The sequence below is a fragment of the Calliphora vicina genome, chromosome 3, assembly GCF_958450345.1.
Source record: "Calliphora vicina chromosome 3, idCalVici1.1, whole genome shotgun sequence".
Lineage (NCBI taxonomy): Eukaryota > Metazoa > Arthropoda > Insecta > Diptera > Calliphoridae > Calliphora > Calliphora vicina.
Window position 1 is genome coordinate 74,732,698 of NC_088782.1, and position 21,524 is coordinate 74,754,221.

Below are 21,524 nucleotides of genomic sequence, written 5' to 3' on the forward strand. Positions count from 1 at the left end.
TTACAAAAAAAAATCAAGTTTTCAATTAGATTCAAAAATATGTCAGTTTAAAACTCCGTCCTACAATTTAAGACCTTGGAAGCATCGAAAATCCAAAAGGTGTTAAATAAGGGCCACCCTAGTATGTATTTATTTTAAAATTTTCATCTAAAGTTAATCTAAGTAGAGTATTGTGTGATTTCTTAAGGGCAAACATGTTTTTTTATTTATTGTTTTCTACAATTCATATTCGTAGGTATTTGTTTAAACATTTGCTAAAGAAAAGAGAGATATGGGTACATGTTTATTTGATGGCCTGTTCTACAAACACACTTGTCATTTAATCATGTTTGGTGTTAGATTTATTACTTGGTGCAAGTTTTATAGCATTTGAATTTTTGAACAGTATTCTATTGTTCATTAATCTAATGGCATAAATTCAAGGTGTTTTCTTTAGGGGAATCTTGTTTCCGATAGTTATTTGTTTTTTTGCATTAATTTTAAATGATAATTTGCTTTGATAAATTTTAGCAAATATTGAAATTTGAAATATTTAATATATAAAAACAATAAAGAAACATAATTACTATCATTTTATCCAAGATTGAGTTCATAAAATGCCATAAACTTTTAGTGCTTTATCTATCTGTACGATAATAAAAATGCCTTTAAATTAAAATACCAAATGGTACAAGCATGATTTACAACATAGAATTTTATCTTAAATATTTATAAAAAATTTTACTAATTAATATTCATCTAAAGAAGATTTTGTAAAAATAAATACTCGTATGATAAATTAATGAGAAATTGTAGACTTACATATTTCTTACCAACAGAATACTTCATACATATTTAATATTTAAATATAATAAATAAATTGCTTTTGCATCTTTACGATCTAATAAGAAACGAATTTTTTTTAGTCATCTAAACAAGAAATGCTTGACTAACTATTGACCTTGTAAACATTTTTAATCTAATTATGAATAAAAATCAACAAAAAAATACAAATTTAACTACATACATACTACTTTTACGAATACAAGCACATTTCAAAAATCCACAAAATAATCTGCTACTTGCAACTAACTACCCCAGCAAAAACTTCACTACCATGTTTAAATGTAACTACTTTCTTAATGCATTATTTAGTAAGTCATCATCATCAAATCAAATATGTATACATAAATCAAAATATGAGATCGCGAGTTCAACTTACGGCCGAGGCATCATTTGCAAAAATTGTTGAATCTGGTGTGGGTTCGAATCAAAAAAAAATCTTCAACGTAAATAAATCGCTTACAAAATATTTTATTCCAGGACAAATTATAATGGATTCGCGAACAAAAATAAGTACATTTTCTAGAATAAAAATAAGTAGTATTTTTTATTTTTTAAGTAGAGTTTTTGCTGGGACATTCATATTTATTTATAGATGGATGCGCACGTATTTAAATGTATATTGGAGTATCCCTGCTGCCCTTCGAAATGCTTCAAGTTGGCATATATGTTTGCTGCAAGAAACTACCAACCCATTTGAAATGTTTTTAAGTGGTAAACACATAATACACTTGTTATGGCATATTTTAAGATAACTGTTTGCTATTGAAATTACTAAATAATGGAGATCGTTTGGTGAATCAGCTCTATTTATGTTTATATTTAAGTCCCAATTTGATGAGAAAACTAGGCACTTCGGATTTCGGTTAATATATGGGCAATTCCATGTCAACGTACGTGACATTTGTAGATTTTGGAAAAATAAAATTTGGTCTTTATGTTTCATTCAGAAGGTACTATATTTTAAAAATTTAATAAGTTCTTTCGAAACACTGTTGTCCAAAATAACGAGCAAAATAAAGATATAGCATACGTGACATTAAATGGAAATAATTTTGAGGTACATGTAGAAATATGCAAAAATTTACGAATCGTGAGAGGCATTATGTTTTCCTATATAATCCGTCATATTTAAATAAAAAAAATCAGTGGATGATTTTATAATAAATAAAGTTTAATATCGTACGTGACATACCGTACGTGACAGATTTTTTTAAGTCTAACAGCGTGTTAAGGCTTACCCGACTTTGACACAAGTTTACTGATTGTTGTCAGATAAGGGAATTTTTTCCCAAATTGGGGATGAAAATTTGGCTTTGAGGATATAGGGATTTAAATTGAGTTTTGTGGAATTTCAAAAATACAATTTTTTACGTATATTTTTGTTATTTTATTTTAAAAATGAATACAAGTAATATAGTTTAAGGGAGTCATTTTATAAAATAACTTTACCTCACTTTCAGAATTTGTTCATATAAATTGTTTTGTTTTTTTAAAAATTAGTTTTGAAATATTTTTAAAATGTGGTGAAATATTTTACAAAATAACCCCTTTAAACTATATTACTTGTAAAGTTATTGAAAGTAACAAAATGTTTTACTAAATTATGGAATCTAAAGATAAATTACTTATTTCAATAAATTGTGTTATATAGATAAATAAAGTCCGATATCTGCTTAAGTTACGTTTACGTTATACCACAATTAAATTGATTTATCAAATGGAATAGTTCAATTATCATTTTATCAGATATTAATTTAATTGCATTATATTTATACTTATAGTGCAATTTCAGAAATAACCAACTAAATAATATTTATCATACTTTTTCTTAAACAGATTTCCAATCTATAAAAAAATGTAAACGCAATTTTATAAAAAAGAAAAGTTAAAAATTTATACATTATTCTGTAGAGTATGAGTTAAATATTTGTACTAATATTTTTAACGATTTTATTTGGAAAAGCTTATATTTTTTTAATATATTCTACTGGATATATATTCCGGGGATTTTAACCAACACATGGTCAGACCGATAAATCGATTTAAGTCATAGAAAAGCTTCATTATATTTACAATAAGTGACAAAATAAACTTAAGAAAATATTTCCATAAAATGTTATTTAAATATCCTTTCATGACTTAACCAGTTTTTGCTCATGTTAAAAAAAACTATTAGTAATAACAAACTAGTAAACATAAAATACCCTACACCGAGTATATAACTAAACAGTTTTCATTTAAAATTGAATTTTTCCGCGGTTGTCATGCATTCATTTGCCCATATACATGGTATATTAGAAACATATTAAAATATTACTGTTAATAAAGATCTTAGACTTTTAGCAATTTTATATAGCTACAGTCCATTTTCAATCAATCCTTAAAGTTCTTAGTACTATGCTTTATGTATGCTTGACTAACTATGATCTGAATTCATATATATGAACCAGTTTCCTAGTTCCCCAAATGGTCACTTATCCTCTCCATCAATATTACATTTTTCAAATCGAAATTTACATGTATTTATATTAAAAAATATTCCATTACAAGAAAAGCAGACATTTTCAACTCACGCTGTATATAAAAGTGATTTTTTTCAAAAGCATGATTTTTTATAAATTCCAAAAACTAAATATAGGGTACTTTTACTTCCAATTAGAGATGCCAAACTGGGAATCCCGTTCCCGAAAAACCCGGGATTTAAGAAATCCCGAAGCCCGGGACTTTCGGGATTTTCAAAATCCCGTTTTTCATAAATAAATAGGGGAAATTGTCATTTTTGTGTGCCTTTTTCATGCATTTTGACATTATACATGCCCGCACAAGTGATGTTCAGAATAGTTGTTAAGCTCAAGTCCTGCTACAACATAGTTAATAAAGGAAAGAGTTATTTTTGGTTTTCCTAGAGTGGGGCTCTGGAAAATCAATTCTTCACCTTTTTTTGTAAGTTATCTAATGGCGTTTTCTTTTCTGGCATAAATGATACCTTTATTCGGCCTTTTACCCATTTCTGTGTTCTTTTCTAAAACAAATGTAGTTTGATAAGAGTATAACGTGCTCTTTTCAAATAATGTTGCCCCAAAAACCCGAAGATATGCTACACGTTTCACCCTCAATTTTATCAAAGGGTTAATTTTATCAAAGGCAGCACTTTTTAAACAGCAAAATGTATAGTTTTACAACATTTAGAAGGTACATACAAGAAAATTGCATAAATGGTAATGGTTTTTGTTCTATTGTCATCGTTAAAAATGTAAAACATTATGAGGGCATAAATAACTTTTAATAAATTGTACAAAATATGTTGGCAACATTTTGTGTCAGAAAAGAAAACGCCATAACAAAACTCAATTTAAATCCTCTTCAAACGAAATTGATTTTATCTCAGATGAGGAGCTCGAACAAAATGAAAATATTTCGATTGCTCAAAGGCTAAAAGATATTTTTAATAAATGTAAAAAACCATAATTATGTACTTTTCTTTCTTATAATTTTCGGGATTTTAGATTTCCCTTTACCAAATCCCGATCCCCAGGATTTTCAAAAATCAGTCCCGATTAGCATCTTTACTTCCAATACACAAAAAAACAAAAAGGTCCTTCATATTTACAGTATATATTTCAATATCGTTTTAATTGCATCCAAATATGTATGTTTGTTTGTTTTTGTTATAGCAGCAGTGGTTGGTGAGTTGACACAGCCGTTGGCCTATTGCATTCGGATCATTCCGGTTGTGCTTATTTATAACTACATAAATACATGTTTTTTACTTACGAACATCACAGCGTATAAGTAATAAAAATTTATTATACGCCTACAGTTAAAATCGACACAAAAAGAGACAAGTATGTTGAACATTACAATATTGTATGAAGCCAGCAAAGTTGTCGAACAACAACATTAAATTACTAATTAACTTACTTACTTAAAACTAAATTTACTAAAAAATCGATTGTTAGTTTTTTTCCGATTTTTATCATATTTTATATGCAATTAAAGGACTTTTTTTATTAGCGAGTACAAACATTTTAGTTATTTCATATGAGTCAATTATGAAACATTTCTCATGAGATTTATTTAATATTCATATTCCAGTAATGGTCCAGAATCTTTAGGCGAAAAAGAACAATTAACAGGGTCTTAAAGAATTTAACATTAGGCTGAAACCATTAAAGACAGTCTCTCATAAATAAATAATGGAAATGTTTCTTCTTTCTTACTGTCAACAACTTTTTTTTTTGAAATCACCCTAATGTTTATGTGTTTGTTTGAACACACATTAAAAGGAAACTTATTTGAAGGTCGTCGTCTTGAAACATCTTATTATTGTGTGCAGTAAACGTTGACAAGAATACTTACAAATTTATGAGTGTCCCATAAAGTGAAACAACCTTACCTTTATTATTGCATGTATGTATGTATGTATGTATTTATAAACTCACACTCTCAAGCATATTTATTGTTCTCATAACTAGTGGAAACATGTGAGACTGTCAGACATTTTAAAACAAAAGACTTTTGTTCATAAATTTATGTGTAATAGATACAGAACACATATGGGCAATTCCATGTCATCGTATAGGAATAGATTTTGCAAAAATAAGAGTATCTGAAAAGCAATTTGGTCTTTATGTTCCATTCAGAGGGTACTATATTTTAAAAAAATTAATAAGTTCATTCGAAACATTGTTGTCAAAAATATCGAACGAAATAAGGGTATAGCGTACGTGACATAAAACGCAAGTAATTTTGAGGTACATGTAGAAATATGCGAATCATGAGAGGCGTTGTTTTCATTTAATTTCATACACTAAACCAAATATTTTTCTTTACAATCCATCATATTTAAATAACAATCTTTGAATAACTTTTTAATAAATAAAATTTAATATCGTACGTGACAGATATTTCTCTTATAGTAAAACAATATATATTCTGTAAATACATGTACATATGTATACAAAAACTAAAAAAATAAATAGAAAATACACAGAAAAAATCTATATTTCAATTCAAACATTTATCACATATTGAACTGGTTTCAATTATCTCATAATTGAATCAAGTATTCATGTGCTCAAAAGCTAAATTTTCTGATATTTTCTATTGAACTTTTGTATTTAAATTTCAACCAATAACGAAAATTTGTATATTCAATTGTCAAAATTATCAAATTCAAAACTCAAAATTCAATAGAAAATATCAGAAAATTTAGCTTTTGAGCACATGAATACTTGATTCAATTATGAAATAATTGAAACCAGTTCAATATGTGACAAATATTTGAATTGAAACGGTTTAAGAAATAGTTTTTTCTGTGTATACATTCGGTTTCAAGCAACTATCAGAGTCAAATTCATTTCATACTATATGCTAATATGGAGCTTAGTTTTCGCCGTAAAACATATCAATTAAATATAGTCAGTTTAAACTATTATTTTTGCCCTTAAGCACTAAATACTTTCACATATTAACATTTTAGTGTTTTCTCCTATTCAAATCATCTTGAAAAAAAGTTTCAAGGGTTTTTGTTTTTTCAGTCGTGGTTGTCATTCTCGTGGAATTGCCCATATAAGGATTTCATATAGGCTTTTTGAGGTTGAAATCATAAAATATTGACTAAAAGTGTAACTAAAAACAGAAATATTAAGCTAAAAATCTAGATAAAAGATAATTTTTTTGCAATGCTAATAACACTGTCCAACAGCATTTTTGGAACAGAATAATTCTGAAAGGGCATGTTGAGTAGATAATTTTTGTAGAATAAACTTATAGCATAGTTGGGGGTAGTGCACTAAATGTTGATTGAAATCAGCATTGCACTATCACTCACTAAAATTGCAAAAAATTTAGTTTGCTCTATTTTTTATCAGCTTTAGTGATAATGCTTATTTCTTAACTAGCACTAAAAAAATAGTGATAGTGATAATTTTTTAACTATCACTAAATGAAGATTTAGTTCAAAAATCTGCACTACAATTAATTAGTGCAAAATTTTAATTTTAAAAAAAGTCTGCATTAAACATACTATCACTAAATTTTCAAAAATGAGTAGTCATGAAATTGTTGAATCCAAATTCGAAAAATAAAAATTTTAAATATTTTTTGTTATTTTTAATGAAATATTAGTCTTAAGTTTTAAATTGGTGTACAGGAATAAACTTAAACCATTTTGAACTTAAAAATTTAGTGCACAGTTTGAAGTTGCACTCAAATTAGTGCATACAAAATAGTTGCAATAAACTGATGATTGCATTTTTTTAAATCAACTAATTTAATTTTGAGTGCAAAATTTTTTAATCACTATCACTAATGTTTAGTGAGGCTGCTAATTTTCAACTCAGCACTAAATATGAACAAAATATTTGCACTAATTTTGCACTATTACTAAGTATTAGTGCAAACTGCAAATGTTTAATGTCCTTTCAAAAAGGACATTTAAGGATTCAAATATTCTACGAAAATTTTTGCCGGAAAATTTCAGTGGTGGTCACCAAAGATACCAAAGTTGTAAATAAAGATCTTTACGCTAAATTAGCGTCTCACATTTTCTAAAAACATCAGAAACCTAAAGAGAGGAGCTAGAGGGTTAAGATCTTCCACAAAATGATACCCATAAAATTCCATAATATAACTCTGACCATAAGAATTCTCTCAGATATTAACTTACAACATTTTTTCAGTTAGTAAAATACTCCCTTCGATAAAAAAATTAAAACTTTGACCCACTGTAAAAAATAATTCAGACCAGCTGGACTATAAGTTTATTCTACAAAAATGATATACTCAACATGCCCTTTCAGAGTTATAGGGTCACTATTCTGTTCCAATCTAAAAGTCTCAATTTGTTGGACAGTGTAAAAATTTCACCTACAATTTAAAATGTAACTACAAAATAATGCATTAAGAAATTCATAAAGTCAAATAGAAATCTAAATATGAGGTCCGAGTTCAACTCACGACTGGTGCAGGATTTTTTGTAATAAAAATTATATTTAATTAATTATTTTTCATTGTGTAACAATATAATTTAAATAAATGTAAATTATGTTGATTATTATTTGTATGTAAAAACCAGTTGCTTACGTTTAACTAAATAATTAGGTCGTGGTGTAGTAGGGCGCTAGATTAACAAGCAACAATGATTGATGTTCCTGGGTTCGAGTCGCGTGTCGCAGCCAAAAATAGTTTTGTTTGACGTACATAAATCGCTTACAAAAACTTTATTGCAGAACAAGTTGAAATCGCTTACCTTTACGACATCTCGAACTAAAATAAGTAATTTTTCTAGTAGAATTCCTCAAGTTCTCATTATTTTTCAGCTTATTTTGAAAGTAACGTTTTTCTGGGATGCAAAATGCATTTAAAAATTAACCGATATATATTGTTTTAAGTATTTTAAATGGCATTATTAAATAAATTCCAGCATGTTTTACTACTACACTTTAATGTGAAAATTAAACAATGAAATAGGAAATGTTTATTATTTATTTCTAGTCCCTGGTTACATACATAAATATGAACAAAAGTTTATATTTATATATAAATTTTTGTTTGACATGTTTCCAAGTAGATGATTGAAAGGTAAACAAAAACTCAATTAGTGGTTCGTTTTCAGTATAAATAGTTTGTGTTTGCTATAATTATAGATATGAATTTAACCAATGCTATACAACCACAACATAACATATTCCTAATAATAGAAATCTTATTTCAAACATTCTGTCAAATGAAATCTTTTCTATATAAAAAAAAAATTAGCTTTAAATTTATTTATTTGTGTATGTAAGTGTGGCCCCACGAAAATGAAAGTTTAGTTAGTTTAAGAAAACTATTTCTCAAAATGTTTGTACTGGTTTCAGTAATTGATTTGCTACACCCACAACAAACATTTTGAGAAACTGTATATTGAATGAATTAAATTTTTATTTTAGTTGGGAACATGCACACCATTTTTGCGGCCGCCCTAATTTACTTATTTTAAATGCAACAGAGAGCATAAAGTAATAACCAGCATTAGTATTTACTTAGAAATTGAAGAATATCAAACATTATTATAAGTACAACGGTCTGATGGTCCTCATTATTATGTTCGAAAATATGTAGCATAAACATAAATCAAATATGTATATTAAACTCACATAAAAATATGAACAATTTCTTTTGTTAATGACAACACTAATAGAAACACACTGATTACACTGTCGAACAAATTGAGACTTTTTGATTGGAACAGAATAGCAGTAAAATAATCTTATAAAGTTTTGATTTTTTGAACGAAAGGAATGAGAAATGAAAAAAATATTGTAACTTAATGTCTGAGAGAATTATTATTGTCGGAGTTATATTGCGGAATTTTATGGCGATCATTTTTGTGAAAGCTCGTCTCGTTTCAATTTAACCATTTTTTCGAGAAAGTCAAAAAAATCTTTACAAAAAGGACATTTGAGGATTAAAATATTCTACGAAAATTGTTTCCGAAAAATGTCTGTGATGGTCACCAAAAACGCCAAAGTTGTAAGTAAAGATCTTTAGGTTAATTAGAAAAATTACACGTCACCTTGGGTCTTAAATTTTTTTAAGAAATCGCCAAGAGTTATTTTGGTTTGTTTATTTATTTTTTTTAATTCTGCTCGATAATTTTTTAGTTTTTTAGATATGTCGGGCCTACGGAGGTTCGAATTTTTTTAAATATCATCTATATTTGCTATAACATTTCGATTACAATAAAAACAACTTGCTCTCAGTTATCCTGTTCCTATAAAAAGTTAAACGCATCCAAAATAAAACATGTAAAAATGGCCATATTTTTTACGTTTTTTCCAAAACACATTTTGTATGGAATATATAAAAAAGCGTTACATTTTTTCAAAAGGGTTCAAGGTTTGTGCAGCTCCTGATGAAGGGATGAACAAAAATATAAAATTTTAGTTGTTGCACAATTTTAACTGTTAAAGATATTATAACAAAAGTTAAAAATAATGTAGATCGAAATGTCCTTAAATCAAAGGAATTATAATTTTTGAAATGTTTTATTTTCAAATACCAAAATTTGTAAAACGGGGAAAATATTTTCAAAAACTGAGTTTTTTTAGAAAAATGCCTACTGTGACGTTATTTACCATGTGATAGTGAAATAACTTTGTATGTATTTAAATAAGATATAGAGTTATAGAAATATGGAGTTTATCGAGGATGGGAGTTTTACCTTTTTAGAATTGTTTACACAATTTTTTTTTTAAATTGGCAAAGTTTGGATAGGTCTAAGGTCCTCTCAAGTAAGCCAAGTTTTACTTTACACGCTTTTGCATTAGGTTCTCTTTTGGGATTTTATACAAATTTTACATAGTCCAGAAGAACATTTTCTCGAAAAAAGGGTCAAATTGACCTCTAAAGAGAGGAGCTAGAGGGTTAAGATCTTCCACAGAAATGATCCCCATAAAATTCCACAATATAACTCTGACAATAAGAATTCTCTTAAATATTAACTAACAACTTTTTTTTCAGTTAGTATAATACTACCTTCAATCAATTCTACAAAAATGATCTACTCAACATGACCTTTTAGAATTATAGGGTCTTTATTCTGTTCCAAAAAATTCTGTTGGACAGTTTTATTAGAACGGTCACAAATCACTGATTAAATGAACTTATGTACAAGACACACAAACATGCAAAAGGAATCCTTAAAAGTTCACATGAACGTCTTGTTAATAAATTAAAAATAGAACGGAAACTCACAGATACCAAGTCATGCATGAGTAAACTTGTCGTCAGAATACATACACGTACATACATATGTACATAAATACATATGTATGTTTTGAGTACATGTGTTGATGTTAAACATTTAAATTTCTTCTCAAAAATATAAATAATTTATTAAATTTGCTGTACAAACCTTAAACATTTGTTGATACAGGTAATTTTTTATGCAGGTTATAGATGCTGTTGCTGTGGATGTTGTGATTTTCATTTAAATTCTTTAATTTTTGTTGTTTTTTTGCTTTTATAATTTACTTAAATATTCGTTGTTAAATGAGTGTGTTCCTCATTTTATTTATTTATCAATTTACTCATTCGTATTCGTTTTGTTACTTCTATAATTGTTTTGTTTTTAATTACACTTGTTTTTGTTATTGTTTTAATTGTTGTGGATAGTTGTAGTCGTCATTAACTTTTAAATTAAAAAATATTTATTTAATTTTCTTGCCACAAATGTTAATTTGTATACAAATGTCTTGCAATTCTCTGTTGACATTTAATTGCATTTTTTTTTTTTGTAAATACAAAACAAAAACCAAAAAATTACGAAAAACTACTATAATACACAAAATAATAAATTACATGTATTTGTTTGTATAATTATTTAATCTGTGAGTGCAAGTAAGTGTGCCACAAAACCAGAGAATAAAACCGGAAAAGGGCACTGCAACACAAAACCCAGTGAAACAATTAACAACTTGCTACGGAAGTACTAAAATAAAAAAAAAAAAGTTTAATTTTGCAAACAGTATTTAATTGTAGGTACTTAAATATTTAAACATTTCTTCAGCATTTTTGGAGTTTAGAAAAAAAAAAGATTTTTTAAATAATTTTTAGAATTACTATAAATTTATTGGACAGGAATTAATTTAAACAATGAGGAGATCTTAAAGTTTATTAGGAAATAATAATTAACAATTATTTAAATAAGTACATGTGCGTATTATTGGTCGGATGTATTATTCACACATTTTAATTGGAATTTCTAATTCAGTTGGCGCTGTGAAAAAAAAGTGAGCGGAAAAGCACACTGCTGATCAAATACAACTAATACTGATACAATAGTTTATTAGGTGTGTTCAGTATTAAGAAGTATATGAAAAAACGTTCAAATTTTTCAAAGGACACATGGTTTGTGGAGCTTCAGAAGAGTAAATACTCGCAATAATATGAACTAATTAAAAACAGGGAAAGTTAACTTTTGCAAGATTGTTAATATTTACGAATGGCATCTAATTCCCATCTACAGCTAGGGAAATCGCCAAATTATTATTTAGTTGAATTAGAGTTTAGCCCCTACCCTGTTCATTTAGATTTCACTTCTGTGTAGATAAATAAAATATGTTAAAAAACAAAACTAAGCTGTTCATATTTTAAAGATTTTGCTCACAATAAGTTCATGTAAACTTAGTAAAAAGTGTTCATATTTTGGGGTGTTCATATTATCGCCAGTGCACTGTATACACGCAGAGAAAAACATGGTTCGACATGGTTACGACAACTATACTATGTTCGTTATAACAATATATTGTTGTCGTAAACATATAATTGTTGTATTAATTTAATTTAAACAATATTTTAGTTACTGTAACCATTAAATGTTATAACTATGAATATGGTTCGCCGAATGGTTCGTACAATTAAATAATGATGAATAGGTAAACATATTATGATATGTACAACCATTAAATGTTATGTTTCTATACGCGTAGTCATACTATGTTTAAGATGTAAACATAATATGTTTACAACAACTAAATAATGATAAATAGGTAAACATATTATATTATGTAGTCATAATATGTTTAAGATGCAAACAAAATATGTTTACTTTTAATATTCATTTTTCCCACCATTTGTGAGTGCTGGTGTTTGTCTAAGTGCTGGTGTTTGTTATTTTTACAAGTAAATTTTGAGTGTCTGTAATTCCTATTCGCTCTATAGTTTTAATTGTATATTATCTTTAACTTTCCTAGAGCGAATAACAATAAATTTTGGTGAATTTATCAATAATATTTTAATTGGGAATTTAGTACCTTAAAACTAAAACCTATTAAAATAAAATGTTGTATTTATAAAAATAAATTTTAATAATAAAATCATTTCATTAGATCATAATATGATTTAATTGGCTCATAAATATGATTACGTTTGGCCATATTATGATTGATTTATATCATAATATGATTATTTCAGAACATATTATGATATTTAATGATACTAATAATGATCATAATATGTTTTGGACTACAATCTTAAATCTGATCATAATATGTTGCTCTTAGTTTATGGTTACCACAACCATGTATGCATATATGCTTTTTATATAAGTATTTGATATTGGTGAAAACCTTATAGTTTTATAAATTATCGGACGTAATTTACCATAAAAAAACTCAAAAAACTATAATATGGTGAATTTCCATGAACAAAAATATAAAATATTAATTAATGTAAAATATTAACGCTTGAAGATATCATAACAAAATTTGGAACTAATGCAGATCCAAACGTCCTTTCTTATTCTCAAATGCCGAAATTCCTAAAATGGGGAAAATGTGTTCCAAAAACTGAGTTGTTTCTAGAAATGTGCCTACTGTGTATTGGCATGATAGTAAAAAAAAACTTTGTACGTATTCAAGAGACATCGCTTTTTTAAAATTTTTAATCAAAAAGAATTTTTTTATTAATTGGCCAAGTTTGGATAGGCGGGGGTGTTATGCTCGCTTAATGCCAGTAATTTCAACAAATATATATCTACTAGGGTATTCATTAGACTAATGATCGTTCGATTAATCGAATAATTATTCGAACAATTTTAAAACGGCCATTTTCGAATAACGAATAGTTCGAAAAATTTTATGTAGAATAATCGCATAAAACGAATAAATGTTCATATATGTATATTTAAATTTATTAAATTGCTTAAAATTTTTCATAATTTCAAATTTAAATAAGTAATAATGACTCACAAAAATTGTATTGTTTCTGAAATTCGACAAATAACTAAAGACAAAGGGACTTTCGATCACTGTAGATGAGTGTTCCGATAGCTCCTTCTATAAACATATAAATATTACTGCAAGAAGTTACAATTCTAAAAACAAATCTTTCAAAATTTTTAACTTAGGACTTGAACCAATCAAAATAAAAGTTACGGAATAAAATATTTGTTATTTAGCTGGCGAAATATTAGGAGAATCACAAGTGGAGTTGAATGTGATGGAGAATGTGATTTTGAAACGATCGTCGAAAGTGATATTGAGGATGACATTTATAATGATTACATTGAAATAGATGAAGGCCATGATATTAAAATATATATAAGTGATGTTATTAACCGCGTACATAAGTGTTGCAAAATATTTAATAAATCGAATGATAAACACAAATATTGCAAACTAACGTTTTGTTGCAAGAGTTCGTCATATACATGATTTTGAACATCTTCGACTGACTTCAAATTAGCCACGTTCACTGACAATGATATCAAACTTTGGACAGATTCCCTTTATTGTGTAATTCCCCAAGACCACTTTTTTAAGCAAAGATTCGGCAACGTTGATAGAGCTTGATGTATAATACAATTTGTTATAAATAATTTAGAAATAGTGAATAATTAATTTACTAAAGAATTAGTTATTCAATTTTAAACCCGAATTAATGAACGACATAAAAAAGTTCTTAATACGTTTAATTGTATTTGAATTCAGGATCATGTCCAACTAGCTCAAATTTGTTAAAGCATAGCTCCAAAATGGAAACTAAAGGGTTTGCTAGTCAATTGTTTTGTAGATTGTTCGGGAGTTAATCTGATCAGAATATTCCTGTTGAAAATTTAATAATGGACTTTGTCTTCGAATATTTTTTAACATTATCAATACTTGAATTGTTAACTTTAACGTTATTTTTTGTTTTTCTTTAACAACAAAATATTAAAAAACCGACATCAAAACGTCATTCTTTACTTTTTTAAAAAAAAAAATAAATTATTCGAATAATTCGATTAATTTTAAACGTGTGATCGATTTATTCGAACAAGTTTAAATCTCTTATTCGAATTATTCGTTTTATTCGAACAAGAGAAAAATCGAATAATTGAATACCCTAATATCTACGGTGTAAAAGACCCAGCAGATAAATTTACCTAAAAGGTAACTTGACATTAATTTCAAATCAATATCTACGGGGAAAAATTTCAAAATATATTTACTCTATAAGTAACTAAGCACTGAAGGATACCTATTTGTTGAAATTACGGGTATAAGTGAGACAAATTTTACTTTAAACGTTTTTGCATTAAGTTCTCTTTCCGGATCATATAAAAATTTTATATAGTCCCGAAATTTATTTTTTTCTACAAAAGAAAATATTACGGGTTTTTTTTTGTGAAAAAAACTTAAAAATACGGCCCTTTTTACATGTTCCCAATTTATAAGGAACGAGATAACTGTTAGCAAGTTTGTTTTATTTTATTGTCCGAAATTCTCTGGCAGCTTTTCGCACAACTACATGTAAAAACATGTTTTACGAATCGAACAGTTCATCTTTGGAAACACAACTGAATATTAGTATAGCTAAACTGGCATTTCTTTCCGCGCAAATCGCAATATTCTACTAAATGACATAATCAATAAAAACAATAAGACAAAGAAAATTCAAAAAATCTAGCCCACTATCAGGATAATTAAATTGAAATGCTATCAATATTAACTTAAAACTTTTTAGAGTTAATACCAGAAATTATGCCCCTAAACATATAAATACTTCCATCCACAATTTTAACAAAAAATCCCTCACAAGTTAGAACATTATTTAAGGGCATTCAAGAACAACATAAATTTGTATTTACTGATGGATCGAAATCCGAAGATGTAATATGATATAGTGTAAGAACAAATAATAAAATCATAAAAACCTCAATCTTACCATCATATATTTTCATTTATATATCAAGACTTTAAGTATGTCGTATCAAAGATTCATTATTATTTAATGAATTAATAAGGGTACTCATTTAAACGCGCGACGTGTTTCATCAACCCAACTTTAAAATTTTGTGCAATTTTATACAGCAAATTTCTGTTTGATAAAAATGCCAAATTCAACAAAAGCTTTAAATTTAATTTTTAAAAATTTATAATGAAAGTTACATCTTTGGAACAAACAATGCCAAACATAGTTTGGAAGATTTTGCTTTGATGGAATGATTTTTATTATGATTTTTATTTCTTATAAATAAATGTAAACAAAAGCAGCTGATTCATCAAATGCAGAATCAATTCAAGTTTGCCGCGCAAACGTAACATAGTTCTGCAGAAGAATGTACATACAAATATTGCGAGAGTGTAAAAATACAAAGATTGCACAGTATGCGAGGCATTTAAGCGTTTACATGAGGACCCTTAATAATTCAAATAGCTTCCTCCATAAAAAACAGCTTGATTCATAAGGGAAACAAAGTAAATTTAATATGGACCTACACAGAGAAAACTGATAAGAGTGTTTCAAATCAATCAGGGCTATTCATCGTATTACTTTTATCATATTCACATATTTTGGCATAAGTTATCCCAACTAGTTTTTCTTTAAAATACAAGTGTCTCTGTAAATCGGTTTAAAATATAATTTATATAATTAAATTAAATTGAACAACTAAGAGAGCTATATTCAGCTGTGCCGAATCTTATATACACTTCACCAAATTATACTTAAAAAAAAAATTTTTAAATTTTTAGGTAAACAACATTTTTTTCCAAAGTTTTTTTTTATTTTTTGGAAAAAAAAATTTCGAATTGTCTTTTTTTAAATTTTTAAAATTTTTTTTATTGTTTTTTAAATTTTTTTTAAATTTAAAAATACTTTTGGTGAACAAAAAAATCGGGTTAAAAAATATTTTTCCGGTTTTTACCCATTGTAGGTCCAACTAGGTCTTTGAAATATCTATCATTAGATATCCATATTGTCTATATTAATGACTTAGTAATCCAGATCCTTATATGGCTGAGAATTTGTGGACCGATTTAATCGATTTTAAATAGCAACCAAGCCGAAGAATTCCGGAGATATTGATGTATGAATCGTATATGTAAGTTATTTGGGGGATTCAGAAAGTTGATTTCAACAGACAGGGAGCCATAAGGATCCAGAATATATACTTTGTAGGGTCGGAAAATTGTGGCCCTAATTTTGTAAATCACGTCACCAAAGTGATATTTATATGGAAAGCAAAAACAAAATTTCAAAAATTTGTTTTGTATACAATATTTTCAAATTATGAAAGGCAAATAACGCTTGAATTTTGGTGCGTTTGTTCTGTTAAGAATTTGTGTATAAAACAGAAACAAATTTTTAAAATTTTGTTTTTGCTTTCCATATAAATATCACTTTGGTGACGTGATTTACAAAATTAGGGCCTATATTGTGGAAATTACAAACGGAATGACAAACTTATATATACCCTTCTCACGAAGGTGAATGGTATAAAAGTAACCTGGCTTTTACTTATCGTTTTGAAAACTTATTTAATGAAATATTTAATCGCAATGGAATCACGATACACATTTTCTTGAATAGAGCTGAATATTTTTGCTTACGTTCACTGTATTTGGCTAGACACTTTGTATGGTCGAATAAACACTACAAATTGTTTGTTGGTTGTGAAATCATGCAACAGCAAACATTAACACGTTGCTGCGACATCAGCTCTCTTATTGAACAATTAAAAACAGGAAATGTTTCCACTTAAATTGGCAAGTGATTTGTCAAATAACAGTTTAACAAAAACTCTAAATACGTAGGAATATTTTTAAAACAAAACCTTTAGTTTTAACCAAATTTCATTAAAATCAAACTTGACAACATTTTAAGGTGTTTTTTTATTTATGTACTACTTGTGAGAAGTGCAAAAAAGTCGAATAATCAAAAAAATGGCTTCAAAAATATATTAGGGCAATAACATTCATAGCAATAGATAGATAATTTATCAACCTATAAAATGGGTTATCAAAGTTGAAATTTGTGGAAAAATCTAGTTTATGGGAAGTAAAATTGACTTTTTCTGAAATTCGGGCACCACGAAAATAATTTTTTTGATATGTCGTAGTGAACATTTTTTTCTTCATGCCAAAAGCTATAGAAAAATCGATGGCATAATATTGACAAATGTTTGTCTATAAAAATCCACCCACCCTAATGAACATATTGAATTTATCTGGGAGTGTATGTATTTGACTGTTACATATAATAAATTGTCGAATAAATCCATATCTGCCATTAGGCGATGTAAATATTGTCTAGTCACATAAATTATATCGTAAATCATTTAAATATCAAATAATACTGAAATTAAGACAAACACATCAATTCAATTTAATGATAAACATATTTTAATTGCGATAACTGTTGATAGCATCAACATAGATAGTTATCAACATTTATTTTTTTTTTTTTTGAAAAACAACGAAATTCACTGATATAGATACTAATAAAGAAACACACGGTCGGTCAACACAATGTCGCAACTGACAATTATTAAATTGAATGTCAATATTTATGCTTTTATAACTAATTCGCTCTTGTAGATAAATAAACTGAGTAATATTCAAATTTGTACATATCATTGTAGTTCTTGAAAGTGAAAGTGTATGTAATTTCTATTTTTGCAAAATTAATAAGTCTTACGCATGAAATATTTTGAAACTAACGATTATTTTGTTATTCAGTATGTATGCCAAATGAATAGAAAGAGTTCTTCTCGACTTGTGAATTTTGGTATACGGTTATATATTTGAATAATTAAGAAAATTATTCCAAAAATTCTGTAACTTCGTACTATTTCCCTTTTATTTAAAAATTAAATCGATTTTCTTCATTTTTTTTATCTTGATGTAAATGAGCGATATACTTAAATATTATTTTTGAGTATACTTGTTTTGATTGATCAATATTACTCATTCGCTGACATTGTTAACATGAGTATAAAAATGTGCCCAAAATTTATTTTGCGATATTTAAAAATTATTTAGTTTACAGCATGAGTCTTTACTTAACTAATAAATGGAGGATATACCTGATAATTTTTTATCTTGACATCAATTTTGACGTTTATCATGATAAAAATATATCAGGTATAGACAGGGGATAACAATTTTTTGTTAATTATTTACAGTATAAAAGAGCAGTCTATGGAAATAATTTAAAAAAAAACTAACTTTAAAATAATTTGTCTGTTTGTGTTTATAAATCACACACTTACTAATTTGAAAATTGTTATTAATAAAAAATTTTATTATAATTGTGTAGTATACTGGCCGTAATAGTTTAGTATAACGGGAAAATGATCAGAAGATATTTCTGCAGTGATAGAGTTTCTATTAAAATTCCCTGATATGGCAAAATCTATTGTATCAGGAATTTTTCTTGGATTAGAAGGCCAATAAGTAGGCTGACCAGGTGATATAAAATTTGTCCAATCAACCATATTCCTGTGCAGCTGTCTGCCTTTGGGATTCATTAATCTAGAACCCCAATATATATGCTTAGCGTTGTAGTCGTCACAAGCCGAGAAACGATCTCCTAGTGATTTAAAAAATTCTTCAAAAGGTTCCGTAGTCCCAGATAAACGTGGGGGACAATATATTGAGTTTAGAGTTAAATCTCCAACTCCGCATCCTCCGAATACATCTCGATCGTCGCCTTACATGGAAAATTCATATAGATGCAAAGTTGACTCAAATGAAATTGAAATCAATTCAAATTAATTGGCTTATTGGCAGAAACTCTACGCTTAGTTTAGATTTTAAACTTCTACTTTATAACATGATCATAAAACCAATATGGTGTTATGGCATACAGCTGTGAGACACGGCCTCAGCGTCAAATGTAGAAAAGATCCAAAGACGCCAAAACAAGTTTTTAAGAATGATCCCTGGTATATCAAAAACGCGAATATACAGAAAGATCTAAACTTGCCCTTGTAAAAACCCACTGTCCCGCAACACATTAGATAACCGTGGCCACATTCGATTAAGAAGGTGGGACATAATCCAAAGACTAGAAGGAAGAATGTCAATTTAATCAAAGCAACAATGAATAAACAATTTTTCGTCCGGCACTAATTAAATACTAGTTATTAGATATAAGATTTGAACCTCTTATTGTTAGTTCATTAAGTAATGATACAATAAATAAATGAAAATGAAAAAGCTCTTGTATGGTATTTTGCATGTCATGTAGTTAGACATGTTTTGGTTAGGGACAGTAGGTTGTTTCTTATCAGACTTCAAAATAGTAGCATAGGAGACGGTTCCACACTAAACTGGAACCTCATTATTATTTTTATTTAGAGTGAGAACTCCAGAAATTGGCGGATAGGAACTACTGTTCAGATTTACTGGTTCAACTATTTCGCCTCTTAACCCTTTATTCTATCTCTTCAACAATGCTTGGTAAACTGGGCACCCCTCGATAGTTAGCAGAATGTTCGCCTCCTCTGTTTACGCATTTTCTAATGAGACCTTATACTCCAATTATTTTAGACGACTTTTTATATTTAGAAAAAATGTCACAAGCGATCTATATTATATTTTATATATTTTTCCATTTTTTTAAACCTAACGTAGTTGTTGACTTTTGAATTTAAATAAAAGTCTTAAAATATCAACCACTCATTTTAGAAAAAACTCAATTTTAATTTCAAAATGTGTCAAATTTGACATGAATATCTAAAGAAAACAATAGTTTTGGTATTTACAAGGGAAATCCCAGTTTTCATACAAATATAATGTTCAGCAAGTATGATGAAAAGAGACGTATTTATCGAGCCCTTAGCGCCAAATTATCGTAAGCGACAAAACACAAATTTTACAGGAGAAGGTTTTTTCGATTATTTAGAAATTTATACATAGAATTAAAAATGTTATGATGCGATATAATATAATTTCGTTCAAACTATTTGTTTGTTTTTCAAAAATATTTATAACTTTTGAGAATTAAAAATTCATGGAATACTTTATAGAAAAATATGACAAAAAATGTTTTTTATTGAATTTTTCAATAGATATTTTGAATTTTGTTATCAGCAATCCCGCAATTCTCAAAAATGTGTTGAAAAATCACAAAAATGGAAATTTTTAGTTTTTTGGCTATAATATCCATACCAGGGTCGGAGTTATCGGAACGCTTTACAAAATAATTAAAAGCATATTGGGCCATCTAAAATCGGTTACTATATTCTGATATCGAATATGTGATTTGAGAATTTTTGCCATAAAGTTTAATTTTACATAAAAAATAGGTGTTTTTTGAATGGACCTGGTCCGCTCGGTAGCTCAAATTTTTAATTTTTTTTCATTTTAAATATTTTATGAAAACTTAGCTTTCAGAAAGTATAAATTCCTTATACATCTTTTTAGAAATTTTTTTGCGATATCTTAAAAAGAAAAAAAGTTATTTTTTCCCAAAAAATTAGCGAAAAATTGGATTTTTAAAATTTTTTAAATTAAAATGCATATAACTTTAGACTTAGTCATTATTTTTAAATAGTTCTTTTTCTATTTGACACATACATATGTTGTTTTTCTAATGAAGGAAAACTGGAGAAAATCGGAAAATATTTGGAAATGCGAATATCTCCTAAGCTATAAGAGATAAATTACAGCTATGACTAGGTCTTTTGTAGCGCTCGATGAAAAGATTTTATAAGTGTAATTTTTTTGAAATCGGAACACTAACGAAGAAATAGTATCGTTTTAAAAATATAAAATAACCGAGGTGTCCTACTTTGAAGAACCTTGGTCGCGCCTCTGGTGGGCCCATGAGGTCCACCTTCAGAACTTAAACTCGACAACACTTCTTCTTTGGTCATGTGAAATTTCATTCAAACCAATTTAACATTTAGAAGTTACAGATTTATTTCCCTCTTTTTTTTCTAT

The 21,524-nt window shown here is 27.6% G+C and overlaps 1 long non-coding RNA gene across 1 annotated transcript in view; it reads right to left on the bottom strand.

Moving 5' to 3' along the window:
* The window catches only part of LOC135954549 (uncharacterized), an 82,839-nt gene that overhangs the window by 56,381 nt on the left and 4,934 nt on the right, over nt 1-21,524 (bottom strand). Inside the window, exon 2 of the long non-coding RNA XR_010576264.1 lies at nt 10,727-11,002. This is a non-coding gene — a long non-coding RNA (uncharacterized LOC135954549). The remainder of the gene's footprint in view (nt 1-10,726; nt 11,003-21,524) is intronic.